Source organism: Stegodyphus dumicola, chromosome 4 (genome assembly GCF_044657685.1).
Source record: "Stegodyphus dumicola isolate Sdum_Otavi_A_Nest chromosome 4, ASM4465768v1".
Lineage (NCBI taxonomy): Eukaryota > Metazoa > Arthropoda > Arachnida > Araneae > Eresidae > Stegodyphus > Stegodyphus dumicola.
Genome location: NC_140771.1, coordinates 60,211,940 through 60,227,546, shown reverse-complemented (window position 1 = coordinate 60,227,546; position 15,607 = coordinate 60,211,940).

Below are 15,607 nucleotides of genomic sequence, written 5' to 3'. Positions count from 1 at the left end.
AAGCTTCTGAGGTTATCAAGTTATAAAAAAACTAACTTCAATCAAACATATATGGAATAAATTACTTTAAGCATTTTAAATATATCTGAAATTTAATTAACATAAAAATATTATTTATTAAAAAGAAATATTTTAGCAAATATTTTTGCGATAGCTGAACTGCGTATTCTTAAGTGTTAATTAGAGCTTACATCTATGAAATATTTCGTTTAAGATATGGTTTAATTACGGTATGTTTAATTGAATAAATAACAGTTTATGAAAATTATTTGATTAAGAGCAGACGCTTTTGTTGAGAATGTTGTAAAAAAATTAAAATTTACTTACGTTATACATACGGAAAACCTTGGTTTTATCACATGCAGAGACTATACTTGCCGGAATTTGAGCTTGGATCGGTCTAATATTTTCTAATAGTCGTTTCCATTTGGCCATTGCTAGGTCGGTGTAAATACTGAAAATGATAACATTAACATAGAATAAGTTAAGTAATTACTATTAAAGGATTGGATAATTTTGGTTACAGCGAAGAGGGATGCTTTCATGGAGCACTTTTGATGGAAAACTGGCTTGTATACATGTTGCATGTGCGAAAAATTACGAAAACGTCCCTGCATCCAGCTTGTTAAGCAAGGTTCGAACCCCCGGACCTAACTACCAGTGTTCAGCGACGACCGCTCGGCCTTTGCCGGGCGATTTTCTAAGGGAAACTGATACGTAACCACGTTACACATGGGGAAAAACAACAAAATCTTCCATGCAGCCAGTCTGTTCGCTGGGATTTGAATGAAAATGAACTCAAAGTTCAGCGATTTTACAGCTGTGTTCATTGGTAAGAAGTTACTGTTAAAGAATTAAGGGGAAAAACAAGTATGTTTAGCGTATAGGACTGACTGACTAAGATTCAGCAATGATAAAAATTAGAAAAATATCGGAAAAATAGTTCATAAAAGGCACTATATATTGGGAAAACTAACTTCTATGCAGTTCCCGCCTAAAAATATTAAGGGCATATTACCTGTGCAATATTAGTAATTTGCTGTGTTTTCCAAAGCACGCTGGCAAACTACAGGGAAGACTAATAAACAAAGATGGTTCAGTTTATTTGACTACGGCAAAACACACAAGGGTATCTGCCTAAGGGGAATACGCGTACTTCCTATGTATAACGTGCTAACTGCCTTTATAAAGACATCCACGAACGCATCCGTTCCCATAGACAGATAGCGTTTGCATGTTTTACTATCACAAATAAATATAAAAATTCAGTCCCTTATATGCTTCGTTATTTTTCATTATTTATTTATTTTTTTTCGAAAAATTATTCAATGATGTTTTTCAGAAACTTCTGTTATTAGTCCAAAGGGCCAATTTTCCCAGAAGAACTATGGATTTCGTTTTGGCATTTTGCATTGATTCACTATAAATGTTGACTCACTTCTCAAATTGTTGCCACTAAATTTGAAAGAAAGAAATAATGAAAAAAGAAATAATTATTTAAAGAAATTAAATAATGAAGAATCTGCATAAATGTATGTATGTTTATCGCATTGTGATAAAACAACGCGTTGTTTTACCGCGGTACCTAGAGCCATGAAATTTTAAATAACGTACGTTTTCACCCGAATATGGCCATCTGGAAACCCGAATTTGGAATTTGTCTTACTATCTGTTTCATATCTTGTAAAACTTTAACGAAATTTTGATTAACAAACTCAATGATTTCAAAGCGAGCAGTGGCAACACTGTACAAAAAAGAAATATTCTTATCTCCAGCGCGCGAGATTGTGTGTTGGAAATTCTAAAGATATCCTCATTTTACAATTAATCTGCGATATTGCTGTTGAACTGAATTTTATGGTTTAAGTGCGAATAACATGATATTTAATAAATAAAGGTAACAGACAAAATGTTAAAAAAATGCCTCTTTAGGCGTAATGTAAAATCTGAAAGCATTTTTTAATGCAAAATTAAAATTTAGCGTGCTTATATTTTTATTTTCAGAGTTTCAATATTTTACAGCGATTCACTTATCTTTGTTTGTGTTTCTCTAGCAGTAAATCAGCAAAAGCTATATAGAATACCGGTTTCACTTAATTATATGGCTAATAGTAATAGCAGACTTAGTAAAATTAATCCCATGCTAACTTACTATATGAGACTACTAGTTGTTCATTAGAAACTGTCATTATTTTATTCTTATGAAAATTTATGTAACTATACTCTATTACTTCTATTTCTGTGCTTGAATTTAAATTACGTTCTCCTAAAATAGAAAACGTCATTCCTTGTTCATTATACTTTCTAAATACCATCGAGATCATCGGCAATCTTTTGAATTTGAATAGTCGTTGAAAGTTTTAATGTATACACCATAGATTTTTTGCTCTTCGAATTCTTCAACTTTGGATCTGATATGAATGCTATCTGTATCATGTCTATATTACCTTCTTTTAATAGATTATTATCAAGAAATCTGAACATACTGCTTTTAACGTTTAAGCTTTTTAACGTTCGTGTATAAGCAACAGATGTTTTATGTCAGGGTATCCTGCCTTCGCCAGCTCAAAACATTGTCGCTTAACTGGAAATAAAAGCAGCAACATTTTCAAATGTTGCAACATCTTAGAGAACATTCCTAATAATTATATCCGAGTTCTTTATATCACTAAAGGGGAAAAGATTTTACAGCGACAGTTTATCAGCATTTTATTGGACTATGATCTACAATATCAGATGAAATGATAAGTAAAAAGGTGGAGTGTTTCGTGATTTTTATGGTTTGGAAAATTTTGAAAGTAAGATAGAACTTTGGCACTGCAGTAAATAAGCGCTAAAAGGCTTTCATTTGTCTTCCTCAAACGCAACACGTTCTTTTTTATTTCTTTGTCTAAAACCGCGAGCAATACAATTGTAACTTGAACAGTCTTGAACGGTTTTCAACTGTCTTAACCGCTTAAAATGTATGATAGTGTTTAATTTTAATCTACTGTATGTGTAAATTGACTCAAGTTCCTCACTGCTATTCCCTGAAGTTCAGATGATTGCAAAATGGAGGATGCCCTGAGAATTAACATGCGATTTTGCACAAATGGAAGTAGTGAGATGCAAATTTTAATTAATCAGGGTTTATCATTATATTTTAAACCAGCGGCCGAGCGGTAACGTCGCTGAACATTGGTAGTTCGGTCCGAGGTTCGAATCCCGCGAACGGGCTGGCTGCATGGGTGTTTTCGTGGTTTTCCCATTGTGTAACGTGTATACGAGCCAGTTTCCCTTAAAAAGTCCTCCACGAAGACATCCCTACCTTAAGGCAGATAGCAGTGCTTAAGGCAGTGCTTTGCCGTAATCTAATAAACCAAACCAAACCATTATATTTTAATGTTGTATTTTAACATCAGCTTTGGCAATCGCTTTAGTCAATCACAGTATTATCTAGATTACAAAAGAATTAAAGCTGAAAGATGAAAGTTAGGAATGTAGAATAATTAAATGGACAGGCAGAGAAAAACTTCAAATAATATTACATTTATAAAAATAGTAAATGATCAAATTACACAGTCCAACTATTTTGCTGTGAAATTTCTGACAGAAATCTATGCCTTAAGCTTAAATAATACATTTTGTACATTCAGGAAGGGCTCATTTTCATTTTCGTTTTTTTTTTACAAATTTTTCAGTAATTCATATTTAGTGAATTAAATAAATTATCGTATAAACTCTGTACATTTATTTATTGGGCTGTCTCTCTGTTAGTGTATAACTTAATTATTCATTTCTTTAAAATAGTAAATGATAATAATTACGATAAAAAAAACCTTAGATTTGTGCAAATTTCATATGAATCTCTTTCGTGACGATCCCATACTGTAAAATAAAATTTAAGTACTTTTTTAAATAATAAAAACCCTATTTAATGAGATATACCTCATCATTCCGTTTCAGAATGCATGAAACTTCAAAGAACGGAAAATAATTGATGTTGCAACTACGTTTCAGATCGTATTTTTAAGAAACTAAGATAACCGCCTTCCTTTCCAAGGACACGGGGAAGTATAAACAAAATTTTCTAAATCTACTTTTTACAGGAAAAAACGTTGGCAATTCCTCTTCGAAGTCGCGACCTTTACTCGTCAACGGAAATTTTCTTTCAACTCTTGATAAGTAAGATCGCTTGGTGTTCGATTACTGTAAAAGGCGCGAAATATTACTATCAGTATTCCACGAAACTTATATTCTAGGTCAAAAAAATTTTACAACCATTATCTTAAGAGGATATCTCGCGAAGTAATTAATTTATCGGTCAGACATGAGGGAGTAAGCACAAATGGACGCTGTTTATGTCATTGCACCACAAATCTCCTGTCTTTCAGCGATTTCCTCAATGTTATCTGATTTTGTTTGCATGTAGAGAAGCTATTTTATCGTAGCAAATCTCTCCAAGTCCTTTGCGTCCTGCATGTGAAACGATTAGGCAAATGGACTTTGGAATGTTAAAGAGGTAGATTACACAATCAACCGGAGATGGCTACTTTGCAGTCACTCAACTCGGCAGAGTCAATTTTGACGTCGTATTCTTTTAGTCGTAGCACTCCGGTGGAATCCCTATAAGACATTTGTTGCAGATAAGTGGGAAGTGCGTAAGCGTAAAGTACAGATAAGATTGCTTACGGAAAATAAATAATAAACTATGACTTTATCAGCGCCTGGCAAAATATTTTTGTTTTTAGCTGCCTTGATTCTCAATGGCTACACGTGATACATATATTTAATAGCAAGAATGTTTCGTAAAAATCAGGGGAATATTACAATCCTTGAAATATTTTATTTAAGAAATGCAAGTGACACAGGGTTGAGGAAATACGTATTTAAAGGTTTACATATAGTTTAGCAGTCTTATGAATAGAATTCATTTTAGCATACCGTACACTAAACTGATCACATGTCCTTGACCTTAATGTACTAATTGAAAAAAGTTTTGCAATTTTAATTAATTAATTAATTAACTTTTATTTTAAGAAGCAGTTGAGCCTTTGTTAATAATCACCACTTCTCTAGCATAATAAAATCCCAAAATTTTCTATTCAAATTTTGTTCTGTTAAGTTTCGAAACAGATTTTGTCAAATGTTTTATAGCGTAATAAAATCACCAAATCATCAGTTTATCCTTAGTTCTTCTCACGTAATAAAACCTTCAAATTTTGTTAAGAGTTCCATTACGTTTCTATTCAACTTTTGCCAAATAATCCTTTAGCTTAATAAAATCACCAAATGACTAGTTTCTCACTATTTTTCTTACGTAATGGAATCTGAAAATGTTCTAATCAAATTTTATTAAATTCTATAAAGTTTCTATTCTGATTTTATCGAGTGTTTAAAAAATCTTAAAATCACCAGTTTTTTTTTTTTACCATTATGAAATCTCCGAATCCTTTTTCAAATTCAGTACAGCTTTTTAAAGTTTCTATTCAAATTTTATCAACTTTCGCTAAGTCTCGGATAAAGGCGATATGCTTCATAAAATCTGTCGTTTACCCGAAAAAATGTAGAAATATTTTTATATCTTGGAATCGTTTACGTATATTAATTTATTTAAATGTATACGCCAAAACATTAAAGCTTCGTCAAAAGTCACTAGATTTTCTACTATAATAAAATTCCCAAATTTTCTATTGAAATTTTGTAATATTTTTTAAATTTGTTTTTCAAATGTTGTGAAGTTTAAGGTTTTTCAGCTTTCTTAGTATGATTATAAAAGCAGAATAGCCAAAAATATACTTCATTTGGATTCTCAATGTACAAATTAATATTTGACTTATTACAGCTATGACGCGTTTGCATACTCATTTGTTTTACTTGCAACACATTGAATTCATCATAAAAATGAATACAATTTAGGCAGTTACAATGGTGAACTTCAAATGATTTTGTACCTGGAAATGCTATGAATGAGTAGAGTGAAGATGCATGATAAGTCTGTAAAATGGATAGTACTGTCGTCAAGCCATAGAGCAAAAAAATTGTCAATAATATTTTTCTTTAGAAATATCATTGCTTCACAATCACTAATATAATGTTTTAAAATTTCGTCATCTGAGCTAAATAATTAGTTTTTATGACCATCTGTGTCAAGGAAATAATAAGGTTTAGCATGTTACAAGTTGAGTTGAAGTTAATGTATTAAGGCAGAACAAGTCGAGATCTGCCTACGGGAAAGGATACTTGGGCGGTATACTGGCCAGCAGCAGGTGCTAGTGCTCCCTACGCTTGCCAGTTATTGAAAAGAGTCCCATTAAGGCCTGACCTATGATGCAGCCGTAAAGAATATTCTCCAGAAGAGATAAGTACATAACGGGGAAAGAAGAGATTGAAGTGCTTTGCTTCTAAAATTGAAGACCGGGGAGGGTCTGGTCGGTGTCGATGCTGGTAGTATCTCAGAATTCACACATTTGCAAACACACAATATCAAACGGAACAGTAAAAGCACTAGGGAACTCTGCGTTCTCATTGGTAATCCTGATTGTTCAGTGTAGTACGCAGCAAATGAGCAGCATAGAGCCTAAAAAATCTGTCTTCCTCCAGAATGTCGTACTCCAGGATTTCTGCGAAATTTCCTGGGTTATTTCTTAAAGTTCGCTCATAAAAGTCTTCTTTTGATCCGTGCGGTGAAATCTTTGATTGATTCTATTTTTAAATCCGAGTGCAAACTTCTGCTCCTTATGAAATATGGGGCATCTGTGATAATTCTAAGACCTTTGTTTTGCAACACCTGAGCTTTTTGTAGTCTTTCTCGCTGGAAGTAATCCAGGCAGGACACTCATACGTAATAATAGGCCTAATAGATATGATATAGATTCTTTTACTCGAATCACTACACGGTTCAGGCCCTTGTCTTGTGGTCTTCACTAAAACTTCAGTCGTTGTCATGTAAAATATCGGCGCCAAGATAGAGCCTTGCGGAACGCCCGGATGCATGCTTTTAACGCTGGAGATCCGTGTTTAATGTCGAAGGTGCGACTTTCCAAGAAAGATTTAATAAGCAAAACCCGGCTACGAAGCAGTTCCAACTTGATCAGCTTATATATGAGACCTGGTTGCCAGACGCGGTCAAAAATCTTGGCCACATCCGACATCAGAATTGCAACACAGATCTACGGGAAGAATGATTTCGTGGAGGCTTTAAAGGAAAGGAGGAACTGTTTTTGTTATAGATGGAGAAAACCACGAAACGCCCACGCAACAAGCCAGTTTATCAGGATTTGGCCCCAGATCGAACTACCACTATTTAGCCACTTTATCGCTTGTCCTCCGGCGAGCCTATAACTTTTTAAAGTTTTTTAAAATTAATACGCTATTCAATTAAGTTAAATCTTAAATCATTTTGGCACTTTCTTGTAACTTCACCAGAAATGCAACGAGAGTGAATTTAAGTGAAAGACATACAAATGTTTAAGTGGATAAGATCACTGAACAGTGGAAGTGTGATCTGCGCTCTAATTCCGACAACTGCACTTTCTGCATAGATGCTTTTGTGGTTTTCGTCATGTGTAACGTGAAAATACCTTCCGAATATTCATCCAGGTTCCTTTCGAAAATTCTCCACGAATGCATCCTTCCCTTAAGCTCATAAATCTCGATTAAATAATCCAATCCTTCATGAGGTGATAGAGTGTTGATAACTTTGATATTCTACAATAAGTAGTGCCATGTTGACTGCTGCTGAGATCTGGCTTATGACTTTGCTTATAGTCATCTAAGGAACAGTGTTAGCACAGCAACCAATTGCATAGTCTCCGATTTGATATTTGTTTTGTTAATATTTGAAATACTATTACGTTATCAGCCCGCAACAAACGGATGATAAGTTTCTGTTGACCGTTTAGTTTTGTAACCTCAAGTAGAAATAAATGTTTTCGTTACTTTTACGATGGTTGTTATCACTTTAGGTTATTGGATTCTGAGCTAAAGATGGAACGAAGACAGTTTTCATTTAAAGCCACATGACGTATTTGAGGAATCAGATTGACGCATTTTGGTTTATTTCTTTACCCACGCTTTTAAATCACTTCTTTCCGAAGCCTTTGGCTCGATACCAGACGAAACGGAACTATAGAAAACAGCGACGAAATTAGTTTCCTTGATTATGGAAAAGCGAATGAGGAGTAAGGGTAAGGATGCTTTCATGGAGGATGGTCTGAGGGAAATCGCCTGGTATTCACGTTACAAATAAGGAAAACTACAAAAGCGCACATGCAGAGAACCCGTTTGAATCCGGATATGAGCTGCCACTGTTCAACGACTTTAACGCTGTGCCGCTGGTGAGCCAACAGCAACAAGGAAACACTCTCTAATTTAGCAGCAAAGTCCTCCAAAAACCTGTATAATATATAAACCTGTATAATATAAACCTGAAGATATGTTAACGACACTTTAAGAATAAGCGGGAACAAAACAAAATATAATTTTCTCTAAACCAATATAAGATTAACAAATGTGAAAAAAAATAATTTGATAATTTACTAAGCAATTTTTATAGAGGTAATTTCATGCCGTTATTTATGTTCCTTTTTCTAAGCATTTTTCGACTGTATTCTTCAGAAAAAATTATCAGTACACATTTATAGAAAAGGTTAATTTATTAATGACCTTTGTTAATTAACTATGTAAATTAAAATTTTATTAAATTCTATAAGTTGGATTAATTTTATACTCAATTTCAATTTTTAAATGCTTAAGTTTACTTCTTATTTTTTCAACAGAAATTTATTAGTTCATTCCAAAATATGAAATATAGAATTAAAAGAATCCATCTTTCCTTTTTGCGCTCCCAGATCATTATGACAACATGCATTTACAACTTTTAGAACCTGGAAAAGCATGTGTGCGATGTTATAGGCACTCCAATGCTTTGTAGGTACTTTATATTTTACCACGATATTTTCGAAGACGATTTTTTTTTTAAACTGCGAAGTTTTTGAACCGCTTTATTTTCAACCACGATATTTTGTTCCACAATGTTTTAGAACTGCGATGTTTTCTCTTTGCTTTCTCGTCTCCGACGATGTTTTGTACCGCGATGTTTTCGCCTTGCGTTGTTTTCTCCGCGATGTTTTCGGCGGACACCTTTTCAGTGGGAATAACTGGATGTGTAGTGTAGAATTTCAATAGAAAGGAGGAGTTCCTTAACTTGAAGCCAACATTTTGTTGTATATATATATATATATATATACACATATGTAATAAAAGCAAATTTCAGAGACGTATTGAAGAACACTGAAACGTAGAAGAGTATAAATACTGATGGCGTAGATACTTGATACTTAGAACGTAGAATTCGTAAAGACTAAGAAACGCGGCAGCCGAGGCGGTTTTAATTCCATTTTTATTTTCCAGCTGACGTTTGTAGCCACAATCACTTGACACTCTACTCGTGCCTATTCAAGAACATTTACATTTTTGATACTGTTGCGAAAAGAAGCGAGCACAGCAAAATTACATCCAAACATCGCACAGAGATTAGTTGAGTATGGCCGGCTGTTAAGAGAAAGGTTTGAATTTAAGTTCTCAAAGTTTAGGTTTCCAATTACTACGTCGTCAACGTTACGAAAGCTTCGTGGCATAGATTAATCTAGAAATGAAGCAGTCCAAAAATGTTATTATTTTTAGAAAAAAGACGGGAGTTAAAGGGCTATTATTAATTTATTATTTTGAAAGATAGATAATTTATATTTTATATGCATATATAAAGAATAAATACAAAGTAAAAAAACCTAACCCAAAATAAAATAAAAAATTAAAATGTTTAAAAAATCCATCTCTTAAGTTTGAATAAACCACATGCAAAAACCAGAAAAACATAAGCACAATGGCAAACCTCAAGAATCAGGGGGGCAAAACCAAAAATGAAAAATGACATTTATATCTTACGCTGCATCTTCATCAGGGGATTAGTGGCAGTGGCAGTGAAATTAGCAACGATTTTGTTGAAAGCGTTTAATAAATAAGTATCAAACGCACGGAGACAGTCCAGAGATATGCGAGCGGTATGTGGTGGCATGGCATTATCTTGTTGGAAAATGGCTCCAGGTTAACGTGCCATGAAAGGTAATGCAACTGGTCGCAGGATGGTATGAACATATCGTTGAGCTGTTAAAGATGTACGGAGGATCACTAAAGATGACTGTCATAAGAAATACTGGCCCACACCATCACACCAGGGATTATGGCTGTATACCGCTGGCCCCATCCTCTCCAGAATCATCCAGGTCATCTACTTCAAAAGTGAAGCGGGATTCATTGCTGAACACTATACCATGATAGTCTGATGGCAGCCATGATGATCGGCTGCGACAGCACTCCAGACGACTCCGGCGATGTTGTGCGGTAAAAGGCGAAAGTCTTAAAGGCCTCTGTGAGCGTAACCTCGCCTTAGACAAGCTCCGTGAGATGGTGGGCGGTACCATGGGAGGTATAGGCGTGGTTGTGGTGCGTTGAATAGTGGACAATGATACCATTGGGATAGTTTGGGCCTGGCGAACAATCATCCTATCTTGCCTCGTATTTGGGCTCCTTGGCCTTCCAGAGCCTTCATTTCGTCGGCAATTTCCTTGTAACAACATGTTTGCACAGTAGTGTTTGTACGCTGTAGATGGTGGCCTATTGCTCGATATGACCACTCAGCTTCAAGCAACTCTACAATGAGACCACGTTCGAAGTCGTTTAGTTGTCTGTAAGGTCTTCTGGCATCTTTAGTAGCTTCCTTGCGAAATTACAATGGTAGCAACAAAAAAAGAGAAATATTCCGCCTCTGTTACGGGTTTTATACTTTGCGAATTGCGCACTAAAAATGCGCGCTATGATCGCAATTCCTTTTCATTTGCCTTGAAACTCTGATAATTTGCATGTTCGATCAAGATGTTTTTGCATACCAAATTTCGTCACGATCGCAAAAGACCTTCTTGTTGCTTCGATTTGTTTGCAAAAGAGAGTATTTAAATTCCTGTGAAATTAAATTGACACTGTATAGACTTTCGATTCGAAAGTTTCTACGAAAGATCTTCATATCGCTGCCACCAAGTGAAGAACTTTGTAAACTGGCCACTGTGCGAAAAGACAGAAGACTTCATAAGGCTGATGAACACAGTCTTACAAAGATTAGTTTCTAATATAAAGGAAAGTAACCCTCATTTAACTGTAGAAGTAATTCTAGGTGCGAATTCGGTTACATAAGCAAAACTTTCATTTGAATTCCGAATTCTAATAATGGTTAATAATAATTGCGGATTAGTACTCATAACAGTGTTCTGGCATAAAGGCATTCACACCGTTTGTGAGCGAGCACCTTTTTGAGGGTTTCCATTTATTCAGCTAGAGGTAGAATTGAGTGGAAGTGCCGGCACCTTTATGAAGCGGTCTCCCCATTTTGCTAAAGTCATTTGTTTATTTGTTTGCTTATTGCATACTGTCACTGAAATACTCCTTGGGAAAAAATAGCAATACATCTGATTTTTAATCTTTTTAAACTTTTTAATTATAAAGAAAATGTGAAATTATAGACAGAGATTAATTTAATAAGTCTTTCATTATCATTTTATCAATTTCTTGTAATTTATCTAATATGAAACGTTTACTGCAGAAAATTTTTGAGTTAATGTTCTCTTGATATATTCATTTTGAGCCAAGCAAACATGTTATTCCGATTACATACTAAACGAAAATGCGTCGTATAATTGAAGAACTACTTATCTGATTGTGATAAGTTGTTATGTAAAGCAAACCCAAGGCAAATATACTCTCCCTGGCAATCAAAAATAAGGAAGCCGCTGAAAAATATCAAATGTCAAATGTGTCTACTTGGTAAAAAACAAAAAGATCTAATATAGTCGAAATCTTTCGAATCATCTTTTTCCCTTATCACATATTCATCTACAAATGAACTTTGAAATATTTAGTTTAGCGTATTTTATGCTAATCTCGTTCGTTCAGGAGACTGATAAATACAGTAGAATATTCATCTGTTTATTTTAAAATTATGTGTATTATGTAGATTTATAGTATAATTTTAAACTAATATATTATTTTGTTCGTTCAGTATACAATAATATTATATTTAGCATTGAAAATTATAAAACTGAAAAAGTAAAGTTCGGAACGAAAATGAATAAAATTTTGTTCCTTCAATATGAAGGTGTAACCATTCTTCTCCGGGTAAACGTTACCAAACTAAATAAACGCAAATAATGAAACTTTCAAAAACGGAATCTTTAAATGAAAATTAAAATGAGAAAAGAGAATTTTTTAAACAAATTACAGAACATTATACATAACTAAAGAAAGTAAAATGTTTTTTAATTATTAATCTCCTCTGTTTAACGCTTCAAACAGAACTTGTCAAGGGAAAAATGTTGTGAAGCCTTATGAAACGCGTATTCGGAACTCATTAATCAACTTCGTTTAAGGCTTCGCAACACTTCTGTTAATAATTTATCAACTTATTAAGTCATTACCAGTATTTCAGGATTCCGCTTGGTTTATTTGATTATGGCAAAACACTCGAGGGCTAGCTGCCTAAGGGAATGATGCCTTCGTGGAGGACTTTCTAAGGAAAACTAGTTTGTATATACATTACATTTCGGGAAAACCAGCGGTTTGCCAGGATTCAAACCCCTGAAATACTGAAGACTGGTGGGCCTACAGTATTTCAGCAAAACAAAAATCGTCATATAATTGAAGTTAATATGTTTGTCTGATTAAAGCTGACTAGTTTAATTTTGGCCAATAATAGAGAGTTTAAGCAGTTAGTTGATTCTAGCATAGAATTTCAACATATTCTGCAGAGACGATTATGTTTATTTGATTATGGCAAAACCAACTAGGACCAATTACCTAATAGGAAGGATGCGTTTGCGGAGGAATTTTTTAAGAGAAATACTTCACTTAAAGTGGTTACAGGCAAAAACCTCGCGGACATATTATGTAACTGGTTTTCGTCATAACTAATTAATCGACATCCAAATAATTGATTGCATACTGTACATCAAAATGTTAACGGCACTTTAAGAATAAATGGAAGAAGAAAAAAAAAAAAAAACAAGACATAATTTTCACAGAAACAATATCAGATAAAAAAACGTAAAAGAAAATAATTTGTAATTAACTAAGCAATTTTTATAGAGATATCCTCCGGCAGCTATTTATCTTACTTTTTCTAAACATTTTTAGACTGTATTTTTCATGAAATCTTATCAGTAAAACTTTATAAAAAATTATTAATTTATTAATGACGTTTCCCAATTAACTATTTAAATTTAAAATTATATTAAGTGTTATAAAGTTGCATTAATTTTCTACACATTTTCAATTTTTAAGTGCTTAAGTTTCTTTCTTACCTTTTCAGCAAAAATTTGTTAGTTCATTCAGAAATATCAAATATAGAAGAAAAAATATCCCTCTTTCCTTATTGCGCTCCCAAATAATGCGAATATGCATTTGAGAATATACATTTTCAGTGTGAATAAATGCGAATATACATTAACAAATTTTAGAAAATGAAAAACGTGTGTGTGCGATGATTCTCTAGGTGCTTTATTTTTTACCACGATATTTTCGACGACTATGCTTTTAAACCTCGAAGTTTCTGAACAGTTTTTATTTTCGACCACGATATTTGGTACAACGATGTTTTAGAACTGCGATGTTTTCTCTTTGCTTTCTTTTCTCCCACGATGATGACATTTTCGCCTTACGTTGTTTTCTCCGCCACGTTTTCATCTGCGATGTTTTCGGCAGACACCTTTAAAATGCAGAAAGAAGAAAATAGTGATAATTTCATGCTGCTGGCTAGCTCAGTAATGAAGACCTAGCCTCAAGACAAATTACCAGAATTCCACAGTTTGGCCACTGGTTGGCCATAAAAATACACTGCGTAGCCAAATTAGGAGAGACATCTGTAGTAATGCATTTCAAAAGTACGTGAATTAAGCTTTTGTCTATGTAATAATTCTTTGACTGTTTTCAATGCCCATGACAAAAAAAAAGGGGGGGTTGAGAAGAAACTTGGTTTTATGGTTTAATTATATAAAACAGAGAAACGTTTCATAGCTCCCAAGCTTAGAATCGTTTTTAGAAGAAAATGATATCGTCATTGGAAAAACATTATGCAGTGACATACCTTTGCATTTCGAAATTCTGATTCCACAGATTGAAACTTATTTTCCAAGTTGTAAATATAACGAATTTTAATGGGTTCATGATCATTTCCATAACGACGCTGAAAATATCAAACTGTCATTGAATGAAAGAGAACAGTTAATTGAACTCTCGAATGACACCGGACTTAAAATGAACTTCTAAGCGGCAGGTATGGTTAACTTCTGGAGATCATTTCTAGGGAAATCGGAACATAGTGCCGCCCAACCGAGATTGTGGTTAGTAACTGCGACTAACGTAGCGAAGGTCCCGGATTCGAATCCCAAAGAAGGTATGGATGTTTATAAATATATAGTGTCTGTGCCGCATGGGGGTACTCAAAATATGCGAAAGTCCTCTCAGAGGTTGGTGGTAGGGGAAAAAGGATGGAATACACTCGAGATGCTCTCCTTTAAAATTGAAGGCTAAACGGAGCAAAGTCATACTTTCAGCCGTATGGTGAACAAGACAGGCGCAATCTTGCCTCTTTACCTCAATGAATTTTGTAGGCTCGTTCTGCTATCACTCGAGCGATAATAGTCACAACAACAACGCAATATAGCGTGCGGTACGTATATTTCGTATGTGCACATCTGTATAGCCACCGAGGGAGTGGCTTCTCGAATGCGCCAATGCGCTTCCATCATTTCACATTATCTTTGCCGCGCTTTAAAAAAATTGTTGAAAATGTTTGCGCAATTTTCTGTATAAAATAATTAAAGCATTTAGAATTTCTCGCGAAAATGTTTTCGGTCGAAGTTCGATAAAATATAAACATAATTACATATGTAAATAGTAGAAGTCTTAGCAATTTTTATTGCAGCCTATATGAAAACGATTCGCCATAATAATAACCAATGTACAGTTTTATTCAAAGTAAATTTTGTTAATCTGCATTCCTACACATTTAGCTTGTTAAATTTCACATTAATAACAGTTCACTCTTAAATGTATTGTCTGCACAAGAAATACTCCACAAACAGAATGAACTACCTAATTCATAACGAGTATTTTTGATTCGTATGTAACTTTTAATGTTAACAATAGGTATAATCGTATCATCCACAATATACAGTTAGTCAATAAAGTCTGCGTACATCAAGAAAAGTAATACCAAATTTTAAGGTGCGAAAAGGGTAGTTACTTAAAGTTTTATTTTTTAAATATTTAGTTTCAATAATGGACTTTCAAATTATTTAACTGTAATATTTTCATATCTAATAATTTATGCACACTAATTTTTAAAAGATAAGTGGCCAGAAATCAAAGCCAATAAAGTTTGCGTACAACGCGAAGGAGGCGGGGATTTCTTATCTAACTTTTAAACTTCAAATTTGAGAATGCAAAGAAGGTTACACTTTTAAGGTCATTGACTTCCGAAGCAAATTTCACGTTGATTGGAAGTTGCTATTTCTATTTT